The 19,183-nt window shown below is 39.4% G+C and overlaps 1 long non-coding RNA gene across 1 annotated transcript; it reads right to left on the reverse strand.

Annotated features, from left to right (window-relative positions):
* Window positions 1-3,381: 3,381 nt before the first annotated feature.
* On the reverse strand, window positions 3,382-8,073 carry LOC108944398 (uncharacterized). Its single transcript, XR_001968432.3, has 3 exons — window positions 7,882-8,073; window positions 7,401-7,468; window positions 3,382-3,622 (listed from the first exon to the last, which is right to left on the reverse strand). It is a non-coding gene; the product is annotated as an uncharacterized lncRNA (long non-coding RNA).
* Window positions 8,074-19,183: the final 11,110 nt, after the last annotated feature.

Here is a 19,183-nt window from a genome sequence, read left to right on the forward strand (position 1 = left end):
ATCAAGGTAATGCTTTTGGAGTATTTTGAAATAATTATTACTCCTAAACATCTATATTTACAAGGATTAATCTTAAAAATCTATAAATTTCCATTCAAATTCCCAAATTGGTCTATAACACTACAATTTGGGATTTTCAAGAGTTTCACTATAAGAGGTATGTCTACCATCTCTAACTAACTTATGGTGATTATTTATGTATGAAATATGTGTTAGGAAATATGTGATGGTGATTGAAAGCCATAAGTGCCTAACCTGGGTTGTGTTGGTGTTGTAGAGATTGTAAAATGGTTTAATTGATGAGATTGATTGATTGGGAGTGAATTGTTGGCATGTATGTGCTCATGGAAGTTTTGGATGGCCAAAAAACGATTGTAAGGTGAATCATTGGTGTGGAAGGTGGTTGTTAGGTGACGAAATTCCATTGAAGGAGGTTGTAGATCAATATGCACACTAGATGTTTGACAGAAAGCCTAAATGACTTAAAGTATAGAAATCTTACTAATGTTGGTACAATTATGTTGCATTGTTGTAGATTGAAGTTGTTTAGTATAGTAGACCATCGTAGTATTATTAAGGGGCAAATTCGAGGTATGTTGGCTAAACTCTTCTTGTATAATCGAATTCCATGAATCCCGTGTAAGCCTCAAGTGTGGTTTTCCCAACCTCTTAATTCTTATGTTCCGAGTTGTTTCCAACAATTTGAGTTATCCCTGATGAACAATGCATCGAAAGTCTATATACTCAAAATTGTGTTCTAATTGCTCATATCATATTATGCTCCCCTTAGGGAAAATGTTTCAGGCATGATTAATGTATCAAATGCTATGATTTAAATTCATATTTCAATTGTGAATCATTATGCACTCTTTTGGGAAGAAAATTCAATGGGTTTAAGACTCTTATTACTCATGTATTTAAGGTCGTGATTTCCAAATGTTCTTTATGTTGATGATCCTTGAATATGAAAGAATGAGAGCATGAATCAGCTAGTCCATGTAGCATTGTTGTGGTCTCGTTTGGCATATCTAATTTGTTGTGGTCTCGTTTGGCATATCTCTATTCAACTTGAGGGCTTCTTAGAGTACTGATTTGGCTTGCTTAATCAGCCAGTCCCTGTAGTATGCTTTTACACAAGTTGATGGGGGAATTCCATAGACATTGACCACCCCAGCAACATAGTCCAGCGTCATAGGTCGCACCCGAATACATAGGACAACGACATAGGTTGCGCTCAACGATATATGCCAGTGACATAGACCATGACCAATGACTTATGCTAGTGACATAAGCAACTGTGTGACGCGTACCAATGCACATGTCCTCGAGTTGACCATATACAAAAACCATGTTGTGCAAAAATCAAAGGAACATATGATACTTTGGAGAATATCCAACAATGCGCCATGCGTGTGATGCAAGGCACACTGCCTCAACAACTGTGTGACGCATACCAATGCTTCTATCGAGGTGTGATATTTGGTGGTTGAGGCAATAAATTAAAGTAGTTAAATGGAGAAAGGTTTGAAGAACCTTTATGTAGCACATTACATGCTGACATGCCCACTAGGCACCATAGGCCGACTAATAGCAGTAACCTTGAAGTGCCTTGCTAAGGGCCATAGACATTGACCTCCCCCAGCGACATAGTCCAGCGGCATGGGCCACGCCCGAAGACATAGGACATCAACGTAGGTCGTGCTCAACGATATAGACCAGTGACATAGACCACGACGAATGACATATGCTAGCGACATAAGCGACCTTGTGACGCGTACCAATACACCCGTCCTCGAGTTGACCACATACATAAACCATGTCGTGCAAACATAAAAAGAACATATGATACCAAAAATGAGGCCATATTTTTTAACTAAAGAAGAACTAAAATTGTGCACAAATTTTGGGGAACAAATTTCACTCGGATATCCATTTTACGTGATTCCTTTTGTATTTTGTGTATTTATAGGAGATCTAGTGAGATAATGAGACGTAAGATGGTTTTACTATGTAAATATTGAGAAAAGTGCATGTGATCTTGTTTAATTTGTTCCGCTAAATTTGTGCATAATTTTCATTCTTCTCTAGTAAAAATCAAATGATCTAAAAGGATTGCATGATCGAAATTTCGTGGTAATGCAGTTTTTAATTTCAATTTTAATATTTGAAATTCAATTTAGGAAAATGAGATAGATACTTTAGTGAACATTATTAAAGATAAAAAGTTTCTACTTATTGGTAAAAATGTTAACTTGTGTTTGTTGTCTATCTTGCTCCATTTAACTAGTTTAATTTACTGCCTCAACCACCAGGGACCGAACCTCGACAGAAGCATTGAGTAGAGATTATAGGAGTAGAATAGAGATATGTGAGAAAGGTCTTGGTTGGGCGAATGGTGCACTAGTGCATGGTACACGACGCATGGCTGCATATTCTTCCAGGTCATGGCAGGGAAAATGTAAACCTAAAAGCATGGCCTCGTTTTCTGTATCATATGTTCTTTTGATATTTCCACGACATGGTTTATGTATCTGGTCATCGAGGGGATAACCTATTCTTTATAGGTCTTGGCAGGGCAAGTCGCGCTCAAGGTTAGTAAATGAAACCATCTTGCTCCAAAATCAGTTGATCATGTAACACTACTTGATTGTTCGATCCCTGGTGGTTGAGGCAGTAAATTAAAGTAGTTAAAAAGGAGCAAGCTAGACAACAAACACAAGTTGAATTTTTTTATCAACAAGTAAAAACTTTTAATATTTAATAATGTTCACTAAAGTATCTACCTCTTTTTCTTAAATTGAATTTCGAATATTGAAATTGAAATTAAAAACTGCATTACCACGAGATTTCCATCATGAAATCCTTTTAGATCATCTGATTTTTACTAAAGAAGAATGAAAATTGTGCACAAATGTTGGGAAACAAATTGAACAGGATAACATGCACTTTTCTCAATATTAATATAGTAAAACCATCTTGCGTTTCTTTATCCCACTAGATATCCAAAAAATACACCATATACAAAAAGAATCACGTAAAACGGATATCCGAGTGCAACGTGCACTACAAAAAAATGGAGTTATTATGGCTGTTATTTTAACATATAATGGCGGTTTACAACCGCCGTAATACACACTAACGGTGGCTTTTGAAAACGCCACAATCCCGTCCGCCAAAATTATATTATGGCGGTTCTGGAAAACCTGTCGTAATTACGTTTGAAAACCGCCGTATTTTAATCTGGTTAATGCGGCTTTTTGGTTTGATTATTGTGGCGGTTTTAAATCACCGTAGTTGCAAAAGAGAATTGCTACTATAACGTCAGTATTCTTTCACAGTTTATTTTTTCACATATGTCATGCTTTGAAACTTCCATAATACTTCATAATCATTTTAACCCAATATATAAGATTAAATAAGAAAAATATTCATTATATAAAAAATACAAGTATACCAAAATTACATGAAGATGGAACAATGTGCTGCGAAGAGACTCCATCAACTGAGACTGGATAAGATGTTGAAGATGAAGCTTGAGCCTGTGATGACTGCCCCGGAACAAGTGAAGATCTCTCTTTGACTGATTTGAATTGATTTTTAACCCTATTGTGCTTCGGCATCTCTACATACATAAAAGTATATAAAGAAAAACAAGAAAAACTTGATACCAAACCAGTTTAAACCTCAACACAAAAATAACTTAAGCTTAATTAATGAAAGAAAGTAACTAGATGCAAGAACATAAAGCAATTCAAGAACATTAAAGGACATAGCTATAATCTAAACTAATTTGAAATGAAAATATATCAAGATGCTTCCTTCTAAAATATGAAAAGGGCAAGCAATGACTCTTCAAATATGTTCATCTTCGCCAATCTCATTTTCAATATCGCGATCACTTAATATTTCAGTAGTTTCATCCTCCCTAATTTTCAATTTCGCGATCACTTCGAGGATCTACAGCAAATTCAGGATGAAGCAAGTCAAAAGTTTTTCAAGCCTGAGAATCCCCGGGATGCCTCATCAATCCATCTTGGCTACCCTCTAAAGAATGCCATCTCATAGACTCGGCAGTTTTAGAGCACATGAACCATCTTTGCAACCTTGGCTTTAGTGGAAAGTAACACAATATCTTTGCACGCTGCTTCTTCTTATTATCCTTCCACCTAGATGTCTTGCATCTTTTGCATTCTTTCAAGCCTTCATCTTCGCCAAAATATAACATACAATTGTAGTGGTGGTCTGAGGAATGCCAGTAATGTAGCACGGAATAGTCGTGTAGGCTACCATGTCCCACACAACATGCTCACTTGCCCACTAGGCACCATAGGCCGACTAACAATAGTAACCATGAAGTGTCTTGCTAAGGGCCATAAACATTGACCACCCCCAGCAACATAGTCCATCGTCATAGGTTGCACTCAACGATATAATCCAACGACATAGACCTCGACCAATGTCATATTCTAGCTACATAAGCAACTGTGTGACGCGTACCGATGCACCTTTCCTTAGATAACCACATACATAAACCATGTCGTGCAAACATCAAAAGAACATGTGATACCGAAAACGAGGCCATACTTTTAGGTTTACATTTTCCCTGCCATGACTTGGAGGAATATACAGCCATGCATCGTATACCATGCACCAGTGCACCATTTGCCCAACCAAGATGGTGTACAACCTACATGTCTTTGGGTGTGGCCTATGATGCTGGACTATGTCACTAGGGGTGGTCTACTCAATGCTTCTGTCGAGATTCGATCCCTGGTGGTTGAGGCAGTAAATTAAAGTACTTAAATGGAGCAAGCTAGACAACAAACCCATTTTTACCAATAAGTAGAAACTTTTTATCTTTAATAATGTTCACTAAAGTATCTACCACTTTTTCTTAAATTGAAATTAAAACTAAAAACTGCATTACCACGAGATTTCCATCATGTAATCCTTTTAGATAATCTGATTTTACTAAAGAAGAATGAAAATTGTGCAATAATTTAGGGCAAAAAATTGAACAGGATAACATGCACTTTTCTCAATATTGACATAGTAAAACCATCTTGTGTCTCTTTATCCCACTAGATCTACGAGAAATACATATGTCATTGGTCACGGTCTATGTCCCTGACCTATACTGTTGAGCGAGGAGTACACATGCATTGATTTACTACCACGCGCTTAACGATATGTTTTTACTATGTCAGACCCAGTGACCCAATGCACATGTCCTCGAGTTGACCACATACATAAACCATATCGTGCAAACATCATAAGAACATATGATACCGAAAATGAGGCCATGCTTTTAGGTTTAGATTTGCCCTTCCAAGACCTTTTTACTAAAGAAGAATGAAAATTAACTCCTTGAAGTGCCTTGCTAAGGGCCATAGACATATACCACCTCAGTGACATAGTCCAGCATATATCTATTCTACTCCTATAATCTCTACTCAATGCTTCTATCGAGGTTCGAACCCTGGTGGTTGAGGCAGTAAAACCATCTTGCATTGCTCCATATAACCATGTCGTGCAAACATAAGTTGACATGTTATGCTAGCGACATAAGTAACCGTGTGACGCGTACCAATGCACCTGTCCTCGAGTTGACCACATACATAAACCATGTCGTGCAAACATCAAAAGAACATATAATACTGAAAAAGAACCCATGTTTTTAGGTTTACATTTGCCCTACCAAGACCTGAAGGAATATGCAACCATGCGTCGTGGATCATGCACTAGTGCACCATGTGCCCAACCAAGTCCTTACTTATATCTCTTTTCTATTCCTATAATCTCTACTCAATTCTTCTGTCGAGGTAGCCTATACGACCATTTTGTGCTAAAGGTATTGGTTGGGCGCATGGTGCACTGGTGCATGGTACACGACGGATGGCTGCATATACCTCCAGGTCTTGGCAGGGCATAATTTTCATTGGATCTTGGGGCTGTAAAGTATCTTCTATGATATAGGTGCTTTGAGAAGTCTGTTGCACAGTTGCATTTGATTCTTCACCATGCCAATACCAAAATTTGTAGTTTTTTGGAAAAGGTTTAAGAATCATGTGCTCTTCAACTATATCTCTTCTTTGCCACTTATTAAAATCACATTTTGGACACGGACACTTAATTACGTGCCCATCAACTAACCCATGCTCAAAAGCAAAATCCAAAAATTATTTTAGACCATTTGTATATTCAGGCGTGTTTCGTGGTTTGCTAATCCAAGATTTATTAATTGGCATGTCTAGAAAGGAAGACATAAGATAACATCACAATATCAAAATTAAAAAGTTAGTTCAAAATCTTATATGTGAAAAACATAACCTGTGAAATAACATCATTTCATAAGATAACAAAAAATAGTTTTGGTCTGTGAATAAGAGTAAAAAATAGTGCTCTAAGAGTAAAAAATAAGCTCCAGCACCAAATTATTTTCAGATTTGGTCTGTGAATAAAGATAATGCCCTAAGAGCAAGATGCAGCCAGTATAAAGATCAAGGGATCATGTGAAGAAAAACAGAAGTTCTAGACACTCAGGCTGCACTCTTTACTCCAGCTAGTATGTTCAGCTTTGACCTTTTATTTCAGATCAATATTTTATAGTCTTTTCAAATAATTCTTAGTATTAGTTTCCCGTATGAGAGCACCAGTGCTTATTGGTACTAGGAGCAAGCAGTGAATCAAGACAAATAGTATTTTATTTCTAATTGAAAACTGAGATACTGCAGCAAATAGTGCAAATCTGTTGATAAAGTAGGCTTTAATTCTTAGATAGAACTTATGAGAAAACTTTTAAGGCTGAAACTTAACATTTGATCTTGATTTGATCAACTAGTTAAAGAAATTACCTAATGAGAAGCCTCTTAGTGATATAAAAGTGCAGATAGAAAATATTTACTTCTTCCATTAGAATTAGGACATAACTATCAGAAGCTCTACATGTAGCAGCCTGCAATAATTAGTGAATATTTTCACTTAATCTGAACTAAGTTCTTCTCTCAAAAATTTTGCTTATACATGTCAAACTGTTAACTTACTACGTCAGATCCTTTGCCAACTTACTATAAAAAATATAATGTCCAATCATACATGACTAAAACTTCACTCCTACTCAAAAACTTACTAAAACAGAAGTCTACCAAAAACTTATTTCATGTCATCATCATGCTGGTGCACTTTCATTAGGCCTTCTTAAAGTAAATAGCTTTTATCGATATTAAAGAGAAATTGGAATAAATTTTATCGATATTACAAATGTAATATTATTGATTAACAAACTCTACGACTAATTTACACTGATAAGAGGTAACTCAACACTAAGAAATAATCAACTTACCTTTAAAAAAGAAATCTACTCAAAAGAAAGGACAAAATTAAACTGAAACGAGTTATACGTATCAAATGTCTAACTGTCGACGTCGATCCCAATAGCTTCACCCACAATTTTTGATCCCTCGGCTACCTATCAAGCCCATATATAATGTTTAGGTTAATATTAGCAAGAACAACAACTTAAAATATCAAAATTAAGTGCATGCAATCAAAATACCAGACAAAGCGGCAAAAATTTAAAGAAATACCAAACTAATTAAACAGAAAAATAATAAAAAATGGACTAAGAAATAAAAGAAAGAAGTACTGAAACCATTAGATTAGTAATGTTGTCTAATAACAACATTCGTAGTTCTGTTGTCCTTTTTTCTAGTAATAGATTACTATTTTGCATGTTATATATTCAATTGACTGAATGAATCATAGATTATTGGACTAAGGGAAAAGAATTAGAACAAAATTAGGGAAAATCGCTACACTACCAAACATGCTTGAACCATAATAAAGAGAAAAGATCTTTTGGTACTAAATATGCATCATTACGTGAAGATTATTGAAGCTGCTAAACGAATTTAATGTACTTTTTCTCTTTTGAATCTCGATTCTTCTAGCTGGAGAAACAGATTGGGAGAAAAAGAAGAATCTGAAGTTAGAAAATAGAATGAATCGGGGGAATTGGGGGAAAGAGAAATGAGAGACCTATTGAGGGAAGGAGTTGGGGGAATTTCAGACTTAGCAAATTCTAGAGGGAGTCTCAAATTGTGAGGGGGAAATAATAAAACCTATTGAGGGAAAATAATTAAAATGTTATGATTAAAACATTCCTGACGGTTCTAACCGCCACAATATGAAAAAAAAGCCATTAAAAAATAAATTTAAATCAGCGGCTTCTAAAATGCCATTTTATATTAGATTTTGTGGCAGTTATTTGGAACCGCCGTAATATAACCGCCACAATAATTTCGATTTTTTGTAGTGGTGGTTTGAGGAATGCCAGTAATGTAGCACGAAATAGTCGTATAGGCTACCATGTCCCACACTATATGCTCACTTACCCACTAGGCACCATAGGCCGACTAACAACAGTAACCATGAAGTGTCTTGCTAAGGGCCATAAACATTGACCACCCCCAACAACATAGTCCAGCGTCATAGATCGCACTCAACGATATAGTCCAGCGACATAGACCACGACCAATATCATATGCTAGCTACATAAGCAACCGTGTGACGCGTACCGATACACTTTTCCACAAGTTAACCACATACATAAACCATGTCCTGCAAACATCAAAAGAACATATGATACCGAAAATGAGGCCATGCTTTTAGGTTTACATTTGCCCATGCCATGACCTGGGGGAATATGCAGCCATGAGTCGTGCACCATGCACCAGCGCACCATGTGCCCAACCAAGATGTTGTACAACCTACATGTCTTCGGGCGTGACCTATGATGTTGGACTAGGCCACTAGGGGTGGTCTACTAAATACTTCTGTCGAGGTTCGATCCCTAGTGGTTGAGGCAGTAAATTAAAGTAGTTAAATGGAGCAAGCTAGACAACAAACCCATTTTTACCAATAAGTAGAAACTTTTTATCTTTAATAATGTTCACTAAAGTATCTATCACTTTTTATTTAATTGAAATTGAAACTAAAAACTGCATTACCATGAGATTTCCATCATGCAATCCTTTTAGATAATCTGATTTTACTAAAGATGAATGAAAATTGTGTAGAAATTTAGGGCAAAAAATTGAACAGGATAACATGCACTTTTCTCAATATTGACATAATAAAACCATCTTGTGTCTCTTTATCCCACTAGATCTTCAAGAAATACATATGTCATTGGTCATGGTCTATGTCCCTGGCCTATACTGTTGAGCGAGGAGTACACATGCATTGATTTACTACCACGCGCTTAACGATATATTTTTACTATGTCGGACCCAGTGACCCAATGCACATGTCCTCGAGTTGACCACATACATAAACCATATCGTGCAAACACCATAAGAACATATGATACCTGAAACGAGGCCATGCTTTTAGGTTTAGATTTGCTCTTCCAAGACCTTTTTAATAAAGAAGAATGAAAATTAAATCCTTGAAGTGCCTTGCTAAGGGCCATAGACGTAGACCACCCCAGTGACATAGTCCAACATATCTCTATTCTACTCCTATAACCTCCACTCAATGCTTCTATCGAGGTTCGAACCTTGGTGGTTGAGGCAGTAAAACCATCTTGCATTGCTCCATATAACCATGTCGTGCAAACATAAGTTGACATGTTATGCTAGCGACATAAGTAACCGTGTGACGCGTACCAATGCACCTGTCCTCGAGTTGACCACATACATAAACCATGTCGTACAAAGATCAAAAGAACATATAATACTGAAAAAGAAGCCATATTTTTAGGTTTACATTTGCCCTACCAAGACTTGAAGGAATATGCAACCATGCGTTGTGGATCATGCACCAGTGCACCATGCGCCCAACCAAGTTCTTACGTATATCTCTATTCTATTCCTATAATCTCTACTCAATTCTTCTGTCGAGGTAGCCTATACGACCATTCCGTGCTAAAGGTATTGGTTGGGTGCATGGTACACGATGCATGGCTGCGTATACCTCCAGCTCTTGGCAGGGCATATGTAAAGCTAAAAGAATATCATAAAATTGATATTCGAGTGCAACATGGTTTGGGGAATGCTCGTAATGTAGCATGGATTGGTTGCTAGCATGATGGAAATATCGTGGGCTATGTCGCCGGCCTATATCATTGAGCGCATCCTATGTCGTCTTCCTATGTCTTCAGGTGCGACCAATGACACTGGACTATGATGCTAAGGGCTGCTAATGTCTATGGCCCTTAGCAAGGCACTTCAAGGTTACTGTTGTTAGTCAACCTATGGTTCCCAGTGGGCAAGTCAACATGTACTGTGGGACATGGTACCCTACATGACCATTGCGTGCTACACTGGTCAATATTGAGAAAAGTGTATGTTATCATGTTCAATTAGTTCCCCTAAAGTTTGATATGCCTTGCTAAGGGCCATAGGCATATACCACCCCTAGTGACATAGTCCAGCATCATAGGTCACACTCGAAGACATATGACAACGACATAGGTCGCGCTCAACGATATAGGCAAGCGACAGACCACGACCAATGATATATGCTAGCAAAGTAAGTAATCGTGTAACGTGTTCATTGGTACGCGTCACAGGTATGTCGCTAGCATATGTAATGTCTTTACCGAAAAGACATAGGACACGACACTAGCACCTGTCCTCTATTCACTAGTGTAGAAGACATGATGGAAATCTTGCTACATTACCCTAGTGCATGGTATGGCCGACCACCGTGATGGAAATTTTGAAGGTTGGAAGGATATACCGACCAAAGTTGGTCGGAAATTACCGACTAACTTTGGTCGGTCAATTAAATTCAAAAAATAAATTACCCAAAAAAATGACCAAAGTTGGTCGGTATTTTAATTATGTAATTAAAAAATGCACCATCTGGGAATCAAACCGGGGTCTGTACTGTGGCAGGATACTATTCTACCACTAAACCATTGGTGCATTTTGTTTTAAGACTGTCTTTTATTTTATTTATACTCTTTAATTGTATTTTCGTACGAAAATAACCGACCAAAATTGGTCGGTTTTATTAAAAAATAAAATTACCGACCGAATTCGGTCGGTTTTTTAAAATGACCGGTCGAATTAACCGACCGATTTCGGTCAGTTTTTTAATATAAATTTTAATTTATTTTAAATGAAAAACTAACCAGAGTTGGTTGGTTTCTTGAAAAATAAATTTTGCGGAACTCAAAAATAGTTTCCCGCATTTTTGCGCCAAAGAAAACCGACCAAAGTTGGTCGGTTTTGTAAACAAAAATTAAAAAATAAAATATTTTGAAAAATCGACCAACTTTGGTCTGTTTTTTGGCCGATTGTTTGACCGACCAAAATTGGTCGGTCGACCGTGGTCGGTTTTTATCGAATTTCTAGTAGTGATAACATGCACATTTCTCAATATTGGGATAAAGATCCTTTTGAATCACATAGAGCGACCTATGTTTAGCTTGCAACCCGATCCCACCATATCATCATCTGTTCATATCATATTTCGTCTTCATATTCCTCCAGGTCTTGGCAGGGAAAATGTAAACCTAAAATCATGGCCTCGTTTTAGCATATGTCTCCGATATTCCTCCACCAACGACCTATGTTATCCTAAATTTGTGCATAATTTTGCGTATATAGTCAGCCTATGGTGCCCAGTGGGCAAGTCAGCATGTAGTGTGGGACATGGTAGCCTACAAGACCATTCCGTGCTACATTACTGGCAGGGTGGTCTATGTCTATGGCCCTTAGCAAGGCACTTCAAGGTTACTGATATATATCTATCTATCTATTTATATCTATCTATCTATCTATCTATATATATATATATATATATATATATATATATATATATATATATATTTTCATAATAATATATTAATTATGTAAAAATTGATATGTCTTTTCCTTAAGAGTTAGTGTCTTCCTAAATGTAACTAATTATCTAACCGTTAGCTGCTTTCTACAAAAGTTATAGCGACGTCTGTGAAGACTGCAACCATTCAATATATGATATAAGCCAATTATTATGATGTAGCAGATCTTACCCAAGAAGTATAACTACTGTAAGAGGTTTGATCAAGATGCAAATCATGTCATCGATTAATTTATTTACATGATTGCTATTGATTTTTCTCAATTCCAAAAAAATGCATTGTGTTATATATAGTCATAAAAAAGTTTATTGCTTAATTTATGGTTCCTATTAGAAACGGATCGATTTAAACTACAAATACACGCCATGCACAGTTAATGATTGGCGTACTTATTCGCAATAAATTTTCATAATACGAAAAATAAACTGCAACAAAAAAAAAATACGAAGAAAAAGATATTTTATTGAGAAATATTTGTGAGTACAATTTTATGTATCTCTTGATTCTCCTCTCTGAAATTCTCCGTGATTCGAGGCTTGAGAAGCGTCTTTCTCGAATGTAGGATGAGGCAGACCTCCTAGTGGTGTATTTAATCGCCAAGAATATCGAGTAGCACTTCGTTGTTTCGGGTTGATCTCCGGGAAGAACTCTGTTGACCACTCCTTTGTTGAAGAACTATGCACTTGATGATTGATCTCTTTGTTTTGCGGATGCCTTCACCAATTGCGGAAGTTCTTATCCAACTCTGAATGTTCCCATAGAGTTATATAACTCCTCTACTTATAGTTGTAGAGTATGGGCAGTCCAGCTATATATGAACTCTTTTGTTTGATTTTGATTGGTTTATGTGAGTCATCAAACTTATCACACAAGCTATGTGATAAGCTTGCTTGTGATTGGCCAAGACATATCATTTTAGACGCTTTGCGACTCTTGATTGGTCACTGTTTTGGACTGGGGTTGCCACATCATTTAACACGTGGCGTCATCTTGTTGGCTTTGAGTTTGACTAGATATGCCATGTCACTTGACACATGGCATGAGTATGGGCCTTAAGATAAAATGGACCTTGTGCTTGAAAATAATAAAATGGACTAATTTAATTTCTAATTATTTAACCTAATTAAATTTAATCCAAACTTTATATGGATTTGTTGAATCTTAGAGACATGCCTTGGGAGTATCCGTAACTGTGAATACAATGTCTGATTTTTGTTAGTCTTGAAATAAGGAATTTGAACACTTTGATATTTTTTAGTTTTCCTATGAAACATGTGATCCAAGCGGTTGTTGGAACTTCCGACTTGTTGTTTACCCGAAAAATTGGATAACGTTAAATGTAGATATGGTTTTAAGGGTATGCAAATTCCTTTGATACAAAATAACAATACATGTATTTTTGCTATAAAAATGGGAATGATGGACGGGAAGACTGAAATGAATTAGAAAAACAAGCACAATGAAATCTTAATGTATCTTGGAGGACCTGCCTTTATCGCAGTCTATCCCCCATTTTATAGTAGAGGGTCACTGCTTTATCTATAACAACATAATAAAATAATACATATAGTGGAAGACCCATGATGGTTTGTCTCTTCCTTAATTCTCGCCAAGATTCTCTCCCTCGGTGCGGTTGTAACGGCTCTTGTCTGCGAGCTTGGCACTGGCTCGAGCTCGATGTTAGATCGAACCCCCAGTCTTGGTTCGAGCTCAGTTCTGCCTTGAGTCATCGATATTCGGGGCCAACGTCGATCGATGTTGCCCCGTAGTCCGATTCGGATACGGGCTCGATAATGATATCGAGTTTTGCCATTGATTGGTCTTATAGCTCGAAGCTCGACGTCCCTACTTCGGGATTCGTCCGAGCTTGTCATGTGGATACCCTTCGATTGAAACGTCATTATCTCGACCGGTCTTTATGACTGAAAATCGGTTTTGACCGTACACAGATAGTCCCCTCGTTTCTCGGAAAGGATGTGGCGAGGAACGATATGATTTCCCTGCGGCTCGATCAAATTTATGCTGACGTTTCTATCGAACCCGATCTTGACGTATGTGATAGCTGTCACATCGGCTTGGTTTTACCGAAGCATTTAATGTATGTCAGACGGTGATTGGCCACCGCTGATACCGAACCGTCATGCCTTAGTCTATAAATAGTCTTTCCATACATCCTTTACCACTTTTGCGCCTTCTCTTCTTCCAAACTTTCTTATTTATCCTCTCTATTTCGCTGCTACGGGGCCGTCCATACCAGAATTTTGGTGCTGTCTATTTCTTCACTTTCCTTTGCACTCTTCCCTTTCATATCAATGGCGAAAACTTCCAAGACCATACCTCAAAAGGAGAAAGCTTCTTCCTCACGGCCGTCTGATGACAAGGCGCCGGTGGAGCCGTCAGTTCATGACTATGTTCCTCGCCCGTGCACTTTGAATTTTTTTTTAAGGTGGAGAATCCTTCCTCTGTTCCGGGTCGATGCGAACACGTATCGATGTATACGTGCTCAATAATGGAGGATCACCTTGAGGCCGTCAGAAAAGATTACAACTGGGGTTCCGAGGTCGTGTTGCAAATTCCATCTTCCGATGAGAGTGTTACCACTCACGTGGAGGGTTTTTTACGTGTTTATATTTATCCCTTCACACTAGGACCCGTCGACCCGGTGATTATTGATTTTTGCAAAAGGTATCAAGTCACCCTTGGCCAAATTCATCCCTCTTTATGGCGTATAGTGACCTTATTGCGCTTCTTCTCTATCAAAGCCGGGGGGTTGGATTTTTCTCTGAACAACCTCATACGACTGTATCAGCCTCAGATCTTTCGAGGACTAATCAGACTTCATCGTCGGGCATCGAAGGATTTGATGTCGAGCGTCGATGAAGACAAAGATCGGGGTTGGATGGGTCGTTATATTCGAGTGAGGACCTGTGATCTCATTCCGGAGGAGAAGATGTCGTTCCCTGAAGAATGCAATTTTGACCGTAAGTGATTTTAGTTCACTTTTCCTGTCCTTTTCTGATTGTTTCTGATGTCTTTCCCTGATGTTCAGCTGCCCCTTGGATGCCACAAGCGGTGCCTGACCTCGAGGACTGGGTTCGGAAGTTAGCCTCGACCTCCTCTTACGCCGAGCGCGCTTGGCGTGATTTGGCAAAAGGCAGATGGGAGGCCAAGAACCATGGTGAGGTTTGCTTCTTGTTTCCTTCGAAGTATTTTTTGCATTCTATTCATTACCGATTTCCTTTTGTGCAGGCGTAACCAGGGATGCCGTTTTGAGGCCTTCGAGTGGTGAAGAAGGAAACGAGTCCCTAGCCCCTAAACAGGGGGAAGATAAGAAGCGAAGAGCTTCCTCTCGGTCAGAGGACCCCAAGCCCAAAACTCGAAGGGTGAGGATAAAAGCAATTGCCCTTTCAATTGACTCGGTCCAACGACTGAGAGAAGAAGAAGAAAATAACTCCTCGACTATGGTAGTCCGATCTACGGAGGCCATCGAGGTTGCCAGAGCTCCCGAGCCGATGGCGGCTGTGCCTGTCGGGGTTGTTTCCGAAGACCTGAATCTCGACCGGAGTACTCCGAGTGATTTGCTCGGGGCTATGACAATGGGTCATTCGCCTTCTCTTCCATCTTTTTCTAAGGAGGCATTGAAGGATGCTCGAGAGTTGAAGACTCCTGATATCGGCGCAGGCTCTGGTGCAGGGGATCCTTTTAGGGATTGTTTTACTGGAGTCGACGATGGTTCCGATATTGGTGACGTTTCTCTTTTATTAGAGGAGGCTCAGCATTTCATTACTCGGGTAATGATTCTTCCATACTTGGTTTCTTTGTTCTTTTCCATACTTGACTCATGTTTCTTACTGTGCAGGCTATTAGTAGGTTTTGAGTCGATATTAGCCAGTGTGAGGCCGAGCTCCGGAAGGTCTCAGGTGAGAGAGATGCCCTACGGCTTCTTTGCAGCCAAAACGACGAGGCTATAAAGGACTTCCAAGCGAATTTGGCTAAGGTTCGTGAAGAAGGGGTCGAGCTCGATAAGCAGGTGACCCTCGTTCTGTAAAAGTATGGGTCTGACTCAACCGTGGAAGTTAACCCTTCATTGTCTCAGTTGCAGCAAAAGATCAAAAAGATCGGGTTGCTTCGAGAAGAAGTCGACCAAATCCGAGCTGAATGCAATCGGTGGAAGGAGACCCTCGACCGCCTGGCAGCGGAAAAAGAAACTATCTTAACAAAATTATTATCGGCCGACGTTCAACTTCGAAGTGTCAAGAAAAAGGGGTCAGTTTAATCTAAGAGGATCGAGGAGCTTGAAACACGACTTGCTGAGGCTAAGGCAGAGGTTGAGTCGTCAAAAGTCTTGGCGGATAAGTCCATTGCTGTATATCGGGCTGATGCTGAGGCTGCTTAGATGGAGGCCCGGAAGCGGCGAAGATCGCCGATACTCGAGCTCATTGGGTTGCCGAACTTGCCAAGTGTAGGTCTCGGAGGGAGACCCTCGAGGAGATACACGCTCGAGGTTTCGACCTTACCGAAGAGGTAAAAAGGGCAAAAGAGCTCGAAGCGGAAGCTGAAGCCTTGGCTTCTGATGATGATGATGATGGTAGCAAAAGCGGATCCGAGGACGGGGAAGAGCTCGACCAAGAAGCTTAGTTTCTAATTCTTCATGTTTGTAAATTAATCACGTAGGCACTTTTTGTATACATATGTATAATGAGGTCGACTTGTTTTTGTTTTGTGAAGACTTTTAATCGAATGTTGACCTTGTAGTCTCTCTGATCGATCAGATTTGTAGCCCCTGGGTTTGCTTGTTGAGTCGACGATTCAAGCTTTGAAGGAACATAATCCGTGGGTGTAATGTAATAGTTGAGTTAATGTAAACTCAAAGTAAAAGTAGCTTATCAGCCGTTGAGTGAATGTTTTGAACTTGAATTATTGTATCCCGTAGGCGTAATGGTCGAGTGAGTGCTTTCTCGAACTCGGGATAACAGTAGCCCGTAGGCCTAATAGTCGAGTGAATGTTTCGAACTCGAAATATCGTAGCCCGTAGGCATAATGGTCGAGTGAGTGCTTGCTCGAACTTGGATTAATAGTAGCCCGTAGGCTTAACAGTCGAGTGAATGTTTCGAACTCGAGATAATGTGGCCCGTAGGCTTAATGGTCGAGTGAGTGCTTGCTCGAACTTGGAATAACAGTAGCCCGTAGGCTTAATAGTCGAGTGAATGTTTCGAACTTGAAATATCATAGCCCGTAGGCGTAATGGTCGAGTGAGTGCTTGCTCGAACTCAGAATAATAGTAGCCCGTAGGCTTAATAGTCGAGTGAATGTTTCGAACTCGAAATATCGTAGCCCGTAGGCGTAATGGTCGAGTGAGTGCTTGCTCGAACTTGGAATAATAGTAGCCCGTAGGCTTAATAGTCGAGTGAATGTTTCGAACTCGAAATATCGTAGCCCGTAGGCATAATGGTCGAGTGAGTGTATGCTCGAACTCGGAATAATAGTAGCCCGTAAGCTTAACAGTCGAGTGAATGTTTCGAACTCGAGATAATGTGTCCCGTATGCTTAATGGTCGAGTGAGTGCTTGCTCGAACTCGGAATAACAGTAGCCTGTAGGCTTAATATTTGAGTGATTATTTCAAACTCGGAATGAAAGTAGCCCGTAGGCTGAATCTTAATTCTGGTTGCACAATAAATCTCAAGTCATTGCACATGTGTTTATGTTTGGGCCAATCTATATGAGCATGGTTCATTTTGACCATTTGGCTCTTACAATATTTCTTGTTGGAACCCTATTGTTGTGAGATGACTTTCTTGCATCTGAACTCGATGTATTTGAGGGCCCTGATGCCCCCCCGATATTCAAGGTCGGTTGGAAAGAGGCCTCAGATATTGTTAAAAATTCAGCACGATTGATGGTTGCCTCATTAAAAACCTTGCCGAAAAACCCATTTGGGAGAAAACCGGTCTAAGGGAAAAAGAGTGCAACGCGTGCTTTTAAGCGAAAGATCTTCTTCAGCTCTTGTTCGGACTTCTGCATGGGTCAGTTAGATGAATATGGAAAGGTCGTACCTTAGCAGTAGTACCATTTTAGATGTGATACATTCCAACTGCTTGATTGCTGTTTGCCGTTTATGATACCGAGCTTGTATGATCCTTTTCCAACGTTCTCGAGCACTTGGTATGGTCCTTCCCAATTTGGTCCTAATTTTCCTTCGTTTGGATTCCGAGTATTGATGGTGACTTTTCTTAACACTAAGTCCCCGGGCTTGAAATGGCGAAGTTTAGTTCTTCGATTATAATACCTTTCGATTCGTTGCTTTTGGGCGTCCAATCGGATGAGGGCAGCTTCTCGTCCTTCGTCCAATAATTCAAGTCTGGTGTTCATAGCCTCGTTATTTGATTCTTTCGTCATGAATCAAAATCTGGGACTAGGTTCACCTACTTCGACTGGTATCAATGCTTCGAAACCATATACTAAGGAGAATGGGGTCGCCCCCGTACTGGATTTTGATGTTGTTCGGTATGCCCAAAGGAATTCGGGCAGGATTTCTCTCCATTTTCCCTTCGCGTCGTTCAATCTCTTCTTCAGGTTTTGAAGAATAGTCTTGTTCGTTGATTCGGCCTGACCGTTCCCACTGGGGTGGTATGGTGTTGATAATATCCTTCTTATTTTGTGATCTTCGAAAAATTTTGTGATTTTGCTGCCAACGAATTGCTTCCCATTGTCGCATACTATTTCGGCGGGTATCCCAAATCGGCATATGATATGATCCCAAATAAAGTCTATAATTTCTTTCTCTTTTATTTTCTCGAACGCCTGCGCTTCAACCCATTTAGAAAAATAGTCAGTCATAAATAAAATAAATTTGGCTTTACCTGGGGTCGATGGCAGAGGGCCGACGATGTCCATTCCCCATTTTATGAATGGCCATGGGGATATGACCGAGTGAAGTTGCTCTCCGGGTTGATGGATCATTGGCGCAACCCTTTGACATTTATCACATTTACGAACAAATTCTTTCGCATCTTTGCCCATATCGATCCAATAATACCCCGCTCTGATCACTTTTCAAACTAATGTGTCGGCACCAGAGTGATTACCACAAGTGCCCTCGTGTACTTCCCGGAGGATGTAATTAGTATCTCCCAGACCCACGCATACCGCCATCGGTCCATCGAATGTTCTTCGATATAGTGTTCCGTCCGCAGCCAACGTAAATCGAGCAGCTTTAGTCCGTAGGGCTCTGGAATCTTTAGGGTCTGAAGGGAGCTTTCCATTTTTTAAGTATTCAATATACTTGTTTCTCCAATCCCAGGTTAAGCTAGTAGAATTTATTTCGGCGT

This window comes from Nicotiana tomentosiformis, chromosome 9 (assembly GCF_000390325.3).
Source record: "Nicotiana tomentosiformis chromosome 9, ASM39032v3, whole genome shotgun sequence".
In the NCBI taxonomy this organism is placed as follows: domain Eukaryota; kingdom Viridiplantae; phylum Streptophyta; class Magnoliopsida; order Solanales; family Solanaceae; genus Nicotiana; species Nicotiana tomentosiformis.